The sequence below is a fragment of the Conger conger genome, chromosome 2 (assembly GCF_963514075.1).
Source record: "Conger conger chromosome 2, fConCon1.1, whole genome shotgun sequence".
NCBI lineage: Eukaryota > Metazoa > Chordata > Actinopteri > Anguilliformes > Congridae > Conger > Conger conger.
This window is the reverse complement of record NC_083761.1, coordinates 74703740-74718143: the sequence shown is the minus strand read 5'-3', so window position 1 is coordinate 74718143 and position 14404 is coordinate 74703740.

The window sequence follows — 14404 nt, the reverse complement described above, 5'->3', positions numbered from 1 at the left end:
CCGAGTCCATGCCCTGTCACGGAGCGCGTTCGCGCGGAGAGCGCTTTAATCACGGAGGCTAGCACTTCACGCCGAGCTCAGCTCAGCAGCCTGATTGATTCCGGCGACATGAGACACAACCCTCCATTTACAGTGACTACTTAATAACAAATAAAAAAATAAAACTCTTGCGTCTATATTGCAGTTTCTGAAGTAGGAATCTATTCTGTTTTGATATATGCTCGCGGGTTGCACTGCGGAGGTGGCCTGTGTTTAAAAGAGGTGAAGTGTGGGATTGGTGTGGCCGCACATAGCCTATGTGCATTCAGTGGCCGGGCTTTTATGCCCAGGAGGTGAAGCCTCTGTTATTTTCTATCAGCAGCTTCATGCTGCCGATCCCCATACCTCATGACTCTCAGACACAGAGAACCTAAGGGTGTCTACTTCCAAAATGGCTGCTGCTCTCATCATACACATACTCTCGGCCATCGTACACAGAGTGAATGACGCCCATGGTCCACACATGGGGCTAACCCGTGCTGTTACAGGTGAGATAATTTCTCACAAATACTTCCAGAAGTTTTTAAATAAAATAAAAAAATTACGGTGATTTTGTTGCCATCGTTATTAAGCTTACCACACCTTGAAATGACAGCACAGGCAGGTGACAGTTCACACACACGTCATGTCCCTTTTCTTATCTCAGGGGGGTTTATTCCCTCCGGCTTTGTAGTTCATGGAAATGAACAAATTCTGCATAAACGAAGCAAACCCTCTCCATGGAAACCAGAGGCATTGCAGAGGAGTGACTGCAGAGTTATGGAAACAGGAAGACGCCATCAAAAACATCATTAATATTCGTGCAAAGCAGAACAAGAGAACACTTTTTTCATTTTCTGAAACACTGCACAATCCTGATGTTTCTTTTATTCTCTTTCAACGCTGCATTGGGTTTAAAAAGTATGTTTGGCTTTGCAGGCTCTATATCTTGAAATTGAGTACCCTTTAAAATACTGACACACATTTAATTGGGTTGGTAGGTTCATTCATATACCTACTGAGATGTATGCACCCCTTGATGAACAGTCTTTTTTAAAACCAGTGCGTTGGCATGCATGTTCCTCCCCTCTGCAAGTGTATAAAAAAAGCAGAATGACTGGCTACTGTATATATAGTCTCCTACAGATATACGGTTATACGGTCCTTCAAACAATAGGAGAGCTGATGTAAGACCAGGGGACTTGGTGATTGATAGTGTGCTTCACATAAGCCACACAAAATGAGTGCACTACACTCTGTAATTCCCACTGCAGTGAGACATGCATGCGTCACCCCCACCTCCTCTCCCCGAGATCTGTCTTCTGTCAGCAGGATGGCAAATGACCTGCCTTAAATATTTCACTAATCTCAAACCCTGATATTAATCCCGCTATGACCTAGTTTGACTTAGTTTCAAAACATTACTGGCCTGGCTTGAACTGGTCAACCAGCTACCAGCTGGTTTCCAGACCTAATTTGAGCCGGGCAGGTAATACAAGCTTGTTGTTTTCACCTGTACGCCGTCGAAATATGCTACACATCAGCTCGCCGACACCGGCCAAGTCGGAGTTGTTCTGGCGCCGCCCGGCAGCTGGACTCCGTCTCGGACGCGGCGCTCGTGGAAGACAGCTCAGGCGCGCGGTGGTCACGTGATGCGTGGTGGCTGTGGGCTGCTAACGGCAGCTCGTTTATTTACCGGCTGAGCGGAGAGAAGTGTGACAGGGGGCACGGCCATTGCGGCAGGAGTAATGAAGTGAAACTCACACCAGCCTACGCCACTCGCGCTGTGTAATCGCATGTACGGACGTAGGCGATAAGAAGGAGCAGCCACTGCCTAATTAACGAGACCTCCTGCTTCTGTGTTCTTTAAATTATTGTATCTCAAATAAGCAGCTGGTTGGCAAAAGATTGCCAAGTACACCGCGCTAATGAAAATCCCATCTGTAACTGAATTATTTGATTTGGATTGGAGGGCTCAGATTGAAAAGGAATCGCTCTGTAATACCTAGACTTAGTTGGGTTTGGATGTCGAAACCTCTTGCATCTTTTAATCAAAAAAGCACAGGCCTCAGAGTGGAGGTATTGGGTGAATTAAATGTGCTCTATAGATTATCAATTGTAATTACAATGTTAGTGATCTTGAGTAATCTCAAGAAAAGTGTGAGGCAATATTTGTGAGAACCTATTTTCTTTTCCATTTTTTTGACTAGTTTATCCATCTCAACTCAAACTGAACTGAACAGGCACACAAACAATGATACTGGTCTCCGTTGACATAACAAATAACAACTATCGGTCTCTCTGTTATAGATACTCAGTTTATTTCACTGGGCAAGCCTCAAGCACAGACAGTGAAATGTTAAACGGCTTGAAGTTGGCTCAACCACTGTACTGTTGAAATGAAATGAAAGCAAATGCTTGGGAGGTTCACTGGGCAGTGAGAATGTGTGTGCATTTCTCTAGTTATTATGTCAATGCTAATAACCAAGGATGAGAACTAAACTGTTCCTTACACATTTTATATGACACTCTTAAGTGGCTGCTGTTTGCTCTGGCACGTAGCTCAAAAAATGTGTGACTGCAGATTAGCTTTCCATGTGAATTTTATCACCCTGTGAGTGCGCTGTAACACTCCGATTTTTACAGTCACGCCTATGCTTTGATTGCCTTGGCATTTGGCAGTTTAGAGTTGAGTTTATAGAACTGGGTTTCTAGCCCAAAAGCTGCTGGCTCACTTTTCGTTGTACCTAACAAGTTTCATAGCCATGACTGTTCATAGCCCTGACCATAAACCAGCTGCATAAAGCAAATGGAAACTATATCAAACATGTTATATAATTCACCTACATATGATTAACCCCTATACAAGTAACTAACACCAAGGCCTGTATTCAATCAATATTTGTCCCTAACTTTGACTTGCAGGAAGTAAATGCTACTTTTTTTTTTGTTGTTTTAGTTATTGCTAAACGTGTTCATAACTAAGAAGCAAGAAGCATTTAATTGTTTGTCACAGTTAAGGACAAATGTTCACTGAATCTCAGCCTAAGCCTTTTATGTTTATAATAATACTTCAATTATGTTCCATTGTGCCTGCACAGTAATGTGTTCATTGCACACAGGAGGGGAAAACAGAGCTAAAGTGAAAATTGCGGGCTACATTTTACCACCTGCTTCTGTTTCTCAGAAAGCAGCGTCTGCATTTACAGTGTAGACACACATGAGAGGTTTGAGATTGCGTTATCACTGTGCTGTGTGTGTGTGCCACCTGCAGCGCCCCACCCCCACACGCACACACAGACGCACACATGCACACACACAAACGCCCACGTGTGCATGCACAGACACACACACACACACGCACACACAGACGCACACGTGCACACACACAAACGCCCACGTGTGCATGCACAGACACACACACGCACATGTGCATGCACACACACACACACACACGCACACACAGACACACACGCACATGTACATGCACACACACACACACACACACAGACGCACACGTGCACACACACAAACGCCCACGTGTGCATGCACAGACACACACACGCATATGTGCGTGCACACACACACACTGACTCGTACTTCACTCCTGTATATTTTGCTGTGCCTCAAATTTTCTTTTTACAGTTTGCTCCCATTGTCACAGCTTTTGCAGAACTGATCTTCCCCACCATACCAGCCCAGGTGAGCAACTGGACGAAACCAAGTTAGCTTACAAAGCCTCAACTGATGACCAGCGTGTCACCTGCATATAGTCATGCATTAAAGAACCAGAATGGAATTAGAGCAAAGTTTGGGGAAATCATTAACACTATGAAAGGGATATCATGGTAATGTATTTCACTCTGTATACCAAATGAGCAGATGCTGGTGCCCCTTTATGTCCTCTCCTGGCTGGACTACCCAAACATCTGCCATCACTGTCATTGAGATATTTCAGCCATGCAATTAGCCAGAGCAGCATCTGCTGAGGTAAATGAGCGTGCTGTATATGAACAGGGTCTGAGAGAGCGGAAGGCTAGATGCTGTCCTGGGTGAGGAACATCTCCGCTGGGCTCAACCTCACTCTAGCAACATTCAGTTAAATATAGGGACCATGGCAAACACTCACAACCTGCTTGTTGATTTGTGGGGTAAGTTAAATGCTTGGCGATATACAACGAGGAGAAGTCAAGGGAAAAATCTCCCATTGTCCTGTTCTACCCACATATTTATATAATCAACATATTCTTTGAGCATCTTAAGCATTAAAGAAAACTCAGCCTCACTAGATTTGTGAAACACCCTCATTGAAATGAGCTTTTCCATGCTTTTATATTAAATATTAGCTGTGCCTGAAATCGGATGCATATGCGAAAGCATGTGAGAAATTGTCTCCACTCTTCACTTCAGTATATGATCTGTTTTCTCATCTAGATTTTCTCATATAAAATAATTGGTGGCATCTTGACATTTGAAGATATACCAAATTGGCATTGTGACGAGCCTGGTCTCGCACTAGTTCAATGACCACTGAAATCGGCCACTGTGTTCCAAGATCTGAACATCCACCCTGAGCAGTTGAAGTTAACAGTACAATTATTTGAGCATAGAGACAGAGATTTTGTGTCTCTGTGCTCAATTAATATTGCTAAGGTTACGTCTTAACCCAAACCAGAACCATAACCTCTATTCCTGCAATTTTTTGCCATTTGCTCATGGATTATGTGTCAATCCATCTATTTTATATCTATTATATTGTCCTTGCAATTGCAAAATGTCATCATGGGATAGCGCTTATCCAGGATTCAGTATATGTGAACCGATTGCCAGGGCAGAAAAATCGGTGAAAGATCATGTTGTTGTAACAGAGTTCAGGCACAGGCTATAGAAAGTAGTAACGTTTTTCACTGTTACGTCTGTACAGACAAGTTTAATTTGTCATTAGCATTAGATTTATACCCTTTAGTGCAGACCCACACAGCTTTGCCCAGATCTAGCATTTGTGATACAGTCCCTGAGAGAGTGCCCTGCATCCTCATGCACTGTGTCCCCATCTTCTGTCCTTTGCAGAAATAAATGCATGCCTCAGTGGAATTTGCTTGTTTTCTTTCACTGAAACTGGGAGCAGTATTCATTCTCAGTGTTTATCTCGCTCGTATTATTTGGTTAGACGCCCATCAAGGGACATTCTTCTCCGAAGGGCACTGCTAAAGAACTGCAGGCGGTGTTTAAAAGAACAGCTGCAAGGTTATTGCTCCACGCCGGTGTTCTGTGCCAGTGTACGTGGAAGATGTGCAGAGTGAGGTGTCCCCTTGATTGTAGCATTGGCTAATGTCATAATCATTCTCAAGAATTCAAACAAGGTATAACTCAGAAAGGCCTCCATTTTGAAGCCACACTGTTCTGTAGTAGTTATGGGTGGCAGCAAAGGGGTTTGGCATTTGGAGAACTGGCTGCAAGAAATGAAACATCTTTTAAATTTCCCAGTCATGTAATCTGATATGAGAGTGTCACAAAACTGAAATCCACGGTGGCTCTCTTACTGACATTCAAAGGTGGCATGGAATCAAACTGCAAAACAACGTCATTCTTTCATCTCAGCCACAGAACACATTCTGTGAAGGTTCTTTTACAGATGAGCTCTTTCTTATATGTGCGTCACTAAGGACCGGGAGGTTCTTCATACTGAGCAGTTTGAAAGTTCTCTTCAGTATTGATGTGATACTCACATTAATGTCAGACCCTCTCAAAGCCCTTTCCTGAAAGACCCATTATGTATTTGGACGCAAAGAATCTTGTAAAGGTGTAAACATTGCAAGGTTTTTATATTTCATGAGAATATGTGCACGTATTATTTTTTTATTGAGCAGTTGTTCATTTGACTGGTTCTGTATAAGCCTTGAAAGGTGTGCAATAATGCAGAATATATAGAATACAACAACAGAAAATATATTGTGTTGTAAATATTGAGCCCTGTGGCAAAAACAGATAGATTTAGAAACACTGAGAAGTGATTCTATTCTGCCCACTCCTGGTGCATTTACTGCGGTATCTGCCATAGATTTCACTGTACAATGTATTGTAAGAAATAAAGGCGAAGATAATGAAAACATTTCTGAAAATGGCTGTGAGCTGTACTTACTGCCAATGCGTCTCTGTGTGTTTTTTCTTTTTACCACATGTTGCTCTTTGATGCTTTTGATGCAAAACAAATTTTCTTAAAGTTGGATGACAAACATGCTGTAGACATGACTACAGATTATTCACCCCATACCCTAGATGATGTGAATGATGGAATGCAAGATGATCTGTGATCAAAAACAAACATTTCATAAAAAGCCATTCTCGCACTCGATGGCCCAGAGCTGTTGAATGCTTCAGCAGGAAAATTCTGTTCTAGAAGTAACTTTGCTCAATAAATAACTTTTGTTTTGCATACATCTATAACCCAGTCGTGTGCAGGCCATTACAGTATGTATTTTGGACTGTGCATCTAACTTGCTCTGGGGTTCAAATATGTACATACGTTCTTTCCCTGAAATCAATTCAACATTTATTTAGATATTCTCTATTTCTCTACGTCTGCATAGCTGCTGATGATTTAGAAAACAGTCTTGCAGTTCCCTCACATTGAAACCTCATGGAAGCACATCAAAATTCAGCCATGACTTCTGCAATTACCCAGTGCTACAGCCCTGTAATAGAGAGGTAATGTTTGTGTAGAAACACAATTTGCAATGCCTTTTGGGTTCAGAGCAGTCTGTGTCTGTGTGAGTGAGTGTGTGTGTATGTGTGTGTGTGTGTGTGTGTGTATATATATGCTTGTGTGTGTGTGTGTCTGTGTGTGTGTATATATATATGCTTGTGTGTATGTGTGCGTGTGTGTGTGTGTGTGTGTGTGTGTGTGTGTGTGCGTGTGTGTGTGTGCATGTGCTTGCATGTGTGTGTGGGTTTAAACCCACTGCACCACAAAATGTATTTTTGTCTTCTCCCTTCATTCAGACAGACTTTGGATTGAACTGGCAGGAAGTCTGAAGCAATTCTGAACACAGTTTACCAGCACTGAAAACTTGAGTCTCCACATTGGCCTACTGAATGTTTAGACTGCTAAATCATTTATCTAAGACCTTTGGCCTTTACAGCGTTTTTCCTCTTTTGTTCAAAAGCACAGCATAATCCAATACCCTGGGAAAAGGAAGCCCCTTCAATATTTGTAATGTATAATTAAATATATCTACAATCCCTGAACTTCACGAAGCCCTGCTTCCTACTGTAGCAAAATGGAGGGAGACAAACGGGAATGCATGAAGGTTTATTGTGAGGCTAAACCTGACCGTGTGGCTACTGCTGTTTAGCCCTGTGTGATAGCCTTTTCTACACCGCATGCATTTCTGCCAGTTTCACCATTTGCGATCAAAGACTGGCCAAAACATCCGGGTTACTGATTTCACATTTCATCAGTGTGATTCCTAAAAGGGCAATTGATACAGTATTGTGTTAAAATATAAATGTGTATGGTTTCCTATTTTTGGACACAAACCGGCACAAACCGGTTTGGCACCTGTTGAAAAATGGGGCCCAGATTCCCTTTTACATACAGCTCTGTGCAGTCACTGTGGGGTATTGTGAGGTACTGCTGCTAAGTCATTATTACTCTATGGTGTTGACATGGGCCCATATAAATTTGAATACACAGATCATTTGTTAGATACTCACCACAACATATCCTAATGAACTTTTTCATCTTACACTTTGCATACAATTTATTTATACCATTATAGATATTACATATTTAATACAATTCAAATCAGGTTTATTTGTAAAATGCTTTTTAAAAAAAGACTGATCACAAAGATGCTTTACAGAGTACAGAAGCAGAGTAGCAGAAGAGCAAACATCAAACCTGCCCCCCAAATGCCAGGTGAGGTAAAAAAAACTCCTCAGTGAGGAGCAAAACCCCCAAAAAAACACCCATCAGGCAAAAGAGGGCGAAGCCCATCCTCCACTGGCTTCCAAGGTGTAATGGTAGTGCGATATAACAGAAATGTGTTCAGAATTCCATTATAGGAAATTAAATGGGTTGCACAGGTTACAGTGAGGTCATATATTTAACAGGTGAGGCAGGAAGTCCAGGTGAGGGGAAAATAGTAAAGTTTAGAGATACATGATTGGCATTTTGGCAGACGTTCTTTTCCGGAGCAACGTACAGTTGATTAGACTAAGCAGGAGACAATCCTCCCCTGGAGCAATGGAGGGTTAAGGGTCTAGCTCAAGGGCCCGACAGCTGTGCAGATCTTATTGTGGCTACAATAAATATTGGGATTAGAACCACCAACCTTGCGGGTCCCAGTCATGCACCTTAACCATTACGCTACAGGCCGCCCATGATGACACACCTGTGGCTCCAGGATACAATTACATGTTCCAGTGATAGCGTATGATTGTAGTCAGCGAGCGTTATCGACTTTTCATTGCGATGTTAGTTGATGAAGTTTATTAAATCAGGAAGTGTCAGAGAATGGTATCTAAGATCATCGAGTTGGATCATCAACCCTGTAACCGCATAAGCACGCTAACCCAATTTGGTCTATTTTGCTGAAATATTTTTCCTGGTCTATAGGAAACAATGATTCAATGTAATTGTCTGATATTAGAGTAAAATGATGGAGAGTTTGATCTACAGTTGGTCCCTACACAGAACAGTGACAGAGGTGGGATTGCTTTCTGCCCTGCCAGGCTCCACCTACATGCCCGATCTATTGCTGTTCTCCCCACCTATGGAATCGGGGCTCAGGATTTCAGTCCAGGAAGTGCGTATTTGTTCCAGGCATCAACATCACTGGCACATTTGAAGACTTTCAAATTTGCATTATTATTGAAAAATGTACATTGTTTTCTTATATGTAAAACATGTTTTACATGGAAATTACATCACATTGAATATGATTCAGTTGAAACTGCCTTGTTAAATGTCATCTCTTGAGACCCAAAATTATTATGTTTTTGCCAATACCTGGAACAGTTATTTCTCCAAACTGTTAAAATATAAGACAAGCTTTGCTTGTCCCATTTCAGTACAGTAATAAGAATGCAATGCTATAATTGACCAATTAGCTTCTCTGTCCATTTTGCATCAAGGCATTACTAACTCAACAGCAGGTGGGATTAACAAATGAGACAAGCCATATTAACTCGCCTCCCTGCCCAGACTTTATGAGACGGACGTGGATTAGCAACAAAATGGAAGCGATACAAAGGTTTTAAAAAGGCCTTGTCAGCTCCAGATGTGTCGTGATGAATAGCTGCTGAAATAATGGATATCACAATTTGGATATTTGGCCCTTTGGGAGTTTGCACACTCTTCCAGAGCTGATACAATCCCTGGTTGCCAGTTTGTGGTTAGTAATTCCAGTCACCTGCACATTTTTGTGCGTCTGGAAAAAAAAAAAAATTATGTAACAAGTGGAACTAGCCAGTCCTACATTATTATGACTGAGGGAGTACTTAAAGAGATGTATTTCAGGAAATATACTTCACATTGACAGAGCGAGAGAGAGAGAGAGAGAGAGAGAGAGAGAGAGAGAGAGAGAGAGAGAGAGAGAGAGAGAATATATATATAGAGAGAGAAGAAAGAGAGAGGGGGAGATAGGGAGAGAGAAGCAGAGAGAGAAAGATATAGAGAGAAGGAGTGAGAGAGAGACTATAAAAGGGTCTACACACATTCTGAATGTCTACATTGTGGGTGGGAAGTGGAGAGAACACAGTGTTCCTGTTTCCTTTGGGGTTTCCTTTGTTCCGATGGTTCTATGATCTACTCTCAGCATGGGAAAAGAGTCCTCAAACACAGACGTCTACTGAGAACACAAGCGGATGATTAAAACCTGATTCGTTTATTATGTTCACACACCCGCCTGATTAGTGTATCATGTTCTCACACCCGCCTGATTAGTATATCATGTTCCCACAGCAGCCTGATTAGTGTATCATGTTCCCACATCAGCCTGAATTGTGTATCATGTTCTCAAAACAGCCTGATTTGTGTATCATGTTCTCAAAGCAGCCTGATTAGTGTATCATGTTCTCACACCAGCCTAATTAATGTATCATGTTCCCACAGCAGTCTGATTTGTGTATCATGTTCTCACACCAGCCTGATTAGTGTATCATGTTCTCACACCAGCCTGATTAGTGTATCATGTTCCCACACCAGCCTGATAAGTATATCATGTTCTCACACCAGCCTGATTAGTATATCATGTTCTCACACCAGCCTGATTAGTGTATCATGTTCACACACCAGCCTGATCAGTATATCATGTTCCCACAGCAGCCTGATTACTGTATCATGTTCCCACAGCAGCCTGATTAGTGTATCATGTTTCAAACAGCCTGATTAGTATATCATGTTCTCACGCCAGCCTGATTAGTATATCATGTTCTCACGCCAGCCTGATTAGTGTATCATGTTCTCACACCAGCCTGATTAGTGTATCATGTTCTCACGCCAGCCTGATTAGTATATCATGTTCTCACGCCAGCCTGATTAGTGTATCATGTTCTCACGCCAGCCTGATTAGTATATCATATTCTCACACCAGCCTGATAAGTATATCATGTTCCCACACCAGTAGTCATGGGACCCCAGATTCCTCAGATCCCCTCTCCCATTCCAATCCAATCCCACTTCACACAAATGCGTTTATTAAAATTTTATTTTAATCAGTAACTTTTTTATTTTATTTCACTTTATTTAAAAATAGATTTTTATGTTATTTTACAAAGCTTCTACATCCTGAATGCCTGGGGTCTCATTGGTTTTGTTTCTCAGAGAACCCTAACAAATCCTTTGATCTCCCAACTTCTCTCACTGCTGGCTCACAGTGAACACCTGGTGAAAATCTTGTGCAGAGTATATGATGAGAAGGACAACCCCATCCCATCAGTAGGTTATGTCCCAATAATAGTTTCTATTCCAATCATTTTCATTTGAAATAGTTTATTTTCCCAAAAATCTCACTTTTATTGTTTCTGTTCCAATATCAGCCATTTCAATCACTATGTTCAGCTCAGTCATTCCAATTCCAAAATAACTCCAGTTTATGTAATGTCTGTAGTGAGTCGGCAACCAGCACGAATGCTACAATAGAGTTTAAAATCAATTCTGTCCACTAAGGCACAGCACCCTGGGGGAATTCAGTTCCAATGAATTAAATTTTATACATGACCCCCAACCCTCGCAATCTGCTGGGTAAACAGTCATGGTGTTTGGGCAGACTATTGCCAAGAATATGAGGTGATGGTCCAAACCGGCCCAGTGCTTCCCTCGTGGCGTAGTGTCAGGTGGAACCATTGTTTCACGGACTGATTTACAGAGAAACAAGCGGGCCAATTTGGGGAGTGCACTATTCTCCTTTAGGTAATGACACAGAAAAGGAAAAACAAATTAGCGCTGACTGAAAATGTTTAAAGGCTAAAAGCAAGTCCTTCCAGCAGGACTTGACTTTTGTCTTTGACAGTCCGTGACTGGGCGCATAGAAGTCTGTCTCCAAAACCAAAAACCCTTTAGAGGAGGCCCCAGGAAGGCGACCCTTCCCTACGCCACTCCTCACAGAGTCGTGGCTTCTCCTTCTCCATTTTAACCCCCATCTGTTTGTCCGCTTTGGGGAGCCTGTTTTGTAAGTGCTGTACAGGGCTCCGTCCATAAGCTGAGTCTAACCGGTCTGTGCTTCTCCTGGAAACACAGTGAGCTGCTCCCAGCAGCGCTTGAGCGTAGGGCTCAGGTTGGAAAGTCCCCTGGCACACCTGAGACGCTTCACAGCTGGGCCCACGATACCCAGCCTGCCTCTGTGGCACTGATCTCGGGTTGAAAAGTCCCCTGGCGCACCTGAGATGCTTGAATGCTGCTCTCCAGAAAGCGTGGGCCCACGTTGACCAGCCTGTGGCACTGATGGCTGTGTAGACCAGTTGTGTCTTAAAGGTACAGTATGGCAAGTGCCTCAAACAGTATGTTATTGATAATCTAACATAAGGTTACCGTGTGCAGGAATCATGGAAGTATGGACTTCCAGGACCAATAGAACAGATATACGGTATATGTTTATTTGGAGATTTTACACAAGATATATGACAAAGAGGGAGAAAGATGATTATGAAGATGAGGAGATGGAGGACAAGGAGGAAATTATTATATCAGTAAATAAATTGAGCAAGAAAAAACAATTCCAAAAAAGAAATGTACTTTGTGATCCATAGAAAAAAGTCTTCAAATCAGCCGTGTTACTTATGCACACCTCCTTGTGCTGACTTCACCCACAAGCAGTTCACACTCCAGTAATATGGATTAGGTTATGTGGGGGTTGCCTGTGGCATGGTGGTTAAGGTAAATGACTGGCACCCCCATGATCGGTGGTTCTAATCCCAGTGTAGCCACAATAAGATCTGCACAGCCGTTGGGCCCTTGAGCAAGGCCCTTAACCCTGCATTATATACTGATGTATTCTTATTATTTTCACATATTTTTAATTTCCTTTCGTCATATGATTTACTTGGCAGAATGAAGGCCAACACTCTTCTGCATTGCTCTCCTTAACTGGGCAGCAGGCAGCAGGACAGTATAACATATTTAAAGGACACAGCGATTATGTAGCCCTTAATCGTGGTGCTTGTTCTTCCAGTAGTATTTTAGCATTTGGTTGTGATGTTGACACTATGTTCCCTGTCTAAGTGGATTGGTTTGTTATGGATGAACATTTCCACGACCTGCTCTTAAATTATTGTTTAAAAAAAGAATAAAATAATTCCCAATTCTTGTTGTAAATACACGTCTGGAGTTTCCTCAGGAACCGTGTTCAGTTTTAAAGGTCATGGCTGTCGGTAAGGGTAATGAGAAACAGAGGCAGGTGCACTGTTTGGTACGCAATTGTGCGCACGGTAATCCGGCAAATGTCACGATGAACTCTCTTTGCGGAAAAAGTAACCACTGGTAATACCATGCAAATGAGGTTCGATCTCAGAGTGACCGTTCAGCATTCAATTAGATGTTTTCTTTTTTTGGACTGCCTTCTTAAAGAAACATTCAACTGCAGGCATCGGTCCTGTGTTGGTGATGCGTTTCTGTGGAACGCTGCCCGGGTCCTGTGGATCTCACGTGGCACGTTGGCCCCACCGCACCCCCGACACCAGTGCCAGGTGTTCAGAGCAGGCCTACGTTGCGGTCAAGTCAGCTCATATTCCAACGGCCCGGTCCGATCCTTTGACAAGGCCACAATAGGCAATGTTTGTTCCCGGGACCCATGAGAATTCCTGCCCCCCGAAATATCTCCGCAGACAGAATTACTGCCTGCCCCCTCGGTAATACGGGTTAACACTTCATCCAAGCGAGTCGCAAATTGCGCGAGGAGGCGTCGGCGGTAATTAATGCGAATCCCGCCGCCCTCGTCCGATGCTCCCGGACGTGGCCTGCGCTGTCGGTAATTAAATGTTAATGCGGGGATGATTGCCGTCACTCGTCCCCTGAACCCTGCGCTGCGAGAAAATAAATAAATAAACAGGTACAGGACCGCATTGGCCGGCACACGTCACTCACTCCTTTAATAAAGGTACCAATGCCTGCGTCACACAAGTGATTTGGACACAGGCTGCATTAAGTGCACATGCCATGTGTGGGCGACACTGCTTTTCAGTGCTTGTGCTTTCGTTTGGTAAATGAACAGCTGCCTTTAGTTCTGGACAATTGTCGCAAACCTTTTATTTATTTATCTATCAAATGTTTTATATCGGTGATAATATGTAGTGGATTGTAAGGAGCGGAAAAGGTAGTGTTTAAGATACATCTATTATAAATATGTATAATGTCATACAAACTATGGTCACAAGACCTCCACACCTCTTTGAAGTCTAATTTTACAAGTTACACAAGGGCGCAGGTCAGTAAAAAGATGATGGATGAATGAATAAATGATGAATGAGAAAATACAGTTCAAATCAGCACATTTGAGATTGTCAAAACCCTGCTCCCTACAGCAAAATAGTGTCCCGCAAGGTAGTTACGGCCACATCAGTGGAGAACTGCAGGGGATAACAGTGAGGGAGGGCCTGATGGCCCTGCACAGAACGAACAGAGGCTCCAGCTTTGGCAGCAAGTGCACACGAGAGATGGCTCTGAATAAACAATCCTGAGAGGTCAAGCCGCAACGCCGAAATGTCAAGGCATTACCAACTCAACAGCAGGTGGGATTAGCGAGTGAGACGAGCCATATTAACACTCCTCCCTGCCCAGACTTTATGAGACGTATGTGGATTAGCAACAAAATGGAAATGATACAAAGGTTTCAAAAAGCCCTCGCCGGCTCCAGACGTGTTGTGACGAATGGCTGCTGAAATATTA